General features: G+C 43.1%; 1 pseudogene; it reads right to left on the minus strand.

Annotated features, from left to right (window-relative positions):
• Positions 1–249: 249 nt before the first annotated feature.
• Positions 250–2,291, minus strand: LOC144372946 (melanoma inhibitory activity protein 2 pseudogene; annotated as a pseudogene).
• Between the last annotated feature and the right edge of the window lie 276 nt (positions 2,292–2,567).

The following is a 2,567-nucleotide window of genomic DNA, read 5'->3' on the forward strand; positions in this document are numbered from 1 at the left end:
TTGTTGTTTATAGAATAGTGGATCAATCAAATTCAATGCTGTAATCTTTAGAGTAAAATAGAATGGAAATAATTTACTCATAATATCATATTTAAACCATCTTTATTTCCAAAATACTATCCTAAGAATTATAGTTTTATTTAGCTTCAGTCAGAGCAAAAGTATAATCACTTACTTAAGTAAAAGCAATTACTTAAAAACTAAAAATGAGAGGTAAGTCAAATTACTTTTGAAGAGAGATCAAAAATATCAGGTTTCTTGTTGATGTTCAGTAGCAGGCTCACCTGAAGGTGGAATGAAGCCTTAAGGGCACTCACTTCTACTTTCAGAATACAGGGGTGGGGGGAGGAAATCCAGCTCTTGGGGTAAGGTCATGAGGAAAATACCTCCATTCATAGACATCTGGCATTGCAAAAAATGGAGGGGGTGGTAGGCCGGGAGGTGCCCCATACCTGTTTCCTGGAGGAGGCAGAGGGGAAAATGGTCCTCTTCTCATGAACTGGAGGAGGTGGAGGGGAAAATGGTTCTCTCCTCATGAACTGACTCCTCGGGTCCACAGGAAACAATTCACCTCTGACTGGAGGAAAAGGTGCCAACAATGAGCCAGAGCCAGTTGCTTGGTTTTCAGCAGGGAGAGATGAATCGGGGACATTGGAATCATCAAGATTGATTTTGGTCTCCTTTCTACTGGATTGACTTTCTGAAGACATAGGCCCATCCTCTTTATCCAAAGAAGGCAGATTAGAACCTCTGAGTTCTGCTGGTCGCGATGGTCTACCATAATTCGAATAACATCCACCTTGCCAAGGAGGACCCAATGGTGAGGGACCATTGGGGGAATGCTTTCTGCCCAATGCTGCATTTGAAACACCAAGTGCACAGGGATCTTCCTCTACAAGTTCAAATTGAAGCTCCCTTTCAGTTAACTTTTGTCTGTTGTGAGCGTTTTGTTTCATGAAATAATGGAGGTTTCTTTCAGCAATCCAAGCCGCCAACTCACTCTCATGTGCTTTTTTCTCACAGTAAATAATCTTCCCCTGACAGGATTGAATGGTTCTCTCCAATTCTTCTTTAAGATATTTGGCTTGCTTTCTGTAGGTCTCCAGCTCTTCTCTTGTATGGCCCATCTCTTCTTTGACCTTGGAAAGTTTCTCCTCTTGCCCCACCCGGTAATTTTCCTCTACTCTGAGTTCCCATGGAGTTTCATCATATTTTCTTGATAGCATTCCATCATGACTTTAAATTTCTGCTGAAGGTTCTCATTCTCACCTTCAAGCCATGTATTTTCTGATAACAAGGTTGCCTGTTCAGTCTTCAGACTTCTAATCTGTTCTCTGAGGTCTTCCTTTGTTTTCTCTACTTCAGATAATAAAGCACAGTTTGATATCTTTGTCCTTCTAATGTTTCTAAGGAGGCCTTTAGCTTAGCACCATCAACCAGTTTCTTCAAAGCTCCTTTGGGCTCATCATCCAAGTGAGCACCAATTCCTGATTCACTCGTCATTCCCCATTCCAAGTTCCCAATGTCTGTTTGGGCTTCCTTGGTTGGAGAAGACCTATCTTTCATCTTCAGCAAGCCTTCAGTAAGAGACTCCATGTGATTTTCTTTATCAGTTTGAACTTGTTTTGCATGGAATTGAGAGTCTTCCAATGTGGTGCTCTCTTTACATTGGACACGTCCTTGTTCCCTCCATGCTTCAGCGTCTCCTTGTAAGATGGGTTTCTGACTTTGCTGAAGCTGGGAACGTTCATCCAAGGCTTCCTTCATTGCCAGCTGAAGTTCTTCCTCACTCATTTGAAACAGTCTCAAGTTTGTTTTAGTTTCAGCTATTTGTGATCTACTGATTCTGATTCACCTTCAAAGGACTTTATCCTTCTCGGTATATCTGCCATGATTTCATCCTGTTTACAATGTTTGGCCTTTTGTTCTTTTAGCTCTTTTTCTAGAAAGAGTCTTTCATCCCCATGGCTCGGTTTGGACCTATGCAGCTTTTCATAGGTTGCCTCCAAATTTGGGACGTCTCTTAGACCCTTCTCAGAATTGCTGCCCTTTAAAGTTGACTCTAAGCCTTCAAGCTCTTTTTGAACAAGGCCAACTTTCTCTAGTAGTTCACATTTTTCTTCAATTCTTCTAGAAAGTTTTAAAGCCAGCTGTTTTTCTCTTCCCACATAAAGCCTGCTTCTAACACACTGAAAACTTCTCCACAAAAACAAAAGAAGAGCAAAACATCCAATAGCTCTACACATCACCAACTCCCAAGGAACATCATAAGGATTAGGGCCTGGCTTCATGTCTTCAGACAATGCTGCCCAAACCCTGCCTACTTCTTCCAGGACCACCCGCTAATATGGCTGTAGGGCAGTCCTTGGTGCCTCCATCAAGCTAAGTTGGCTTTGGCTCTTGCAACCACAACCACAGCCTGCCCAGGCAGGCCAACATAGGCTGTGAACACTCAGGTGTTTGGTGAGGAACTCAAACCTGCACCAGGCAACGGAACAGACCACTGAGAATGCCTGCAAGGGGGGGTTGTGAAGGTGGGGAGCTGGGGGGAAGGACTCCCAGGAGCC

The sequence above is a fragment of the Ictidomys tridecemlineatus genome, unplaced genomic scaffold (genome assembly GCF_052094955.1).
Source record: "Ictidomys tridecemlineatus isolate mIctTri1 unplaced genomic scaffold, mIctTri1.hap1 Scaffold_197, whole genome shotgun sequence".
NCBI lineage: Eukaryota > Metazoa > Chordata > Mammalia > Rodentia > Sciuridae > Ictidomys > Ictidomys tridecemlineatus.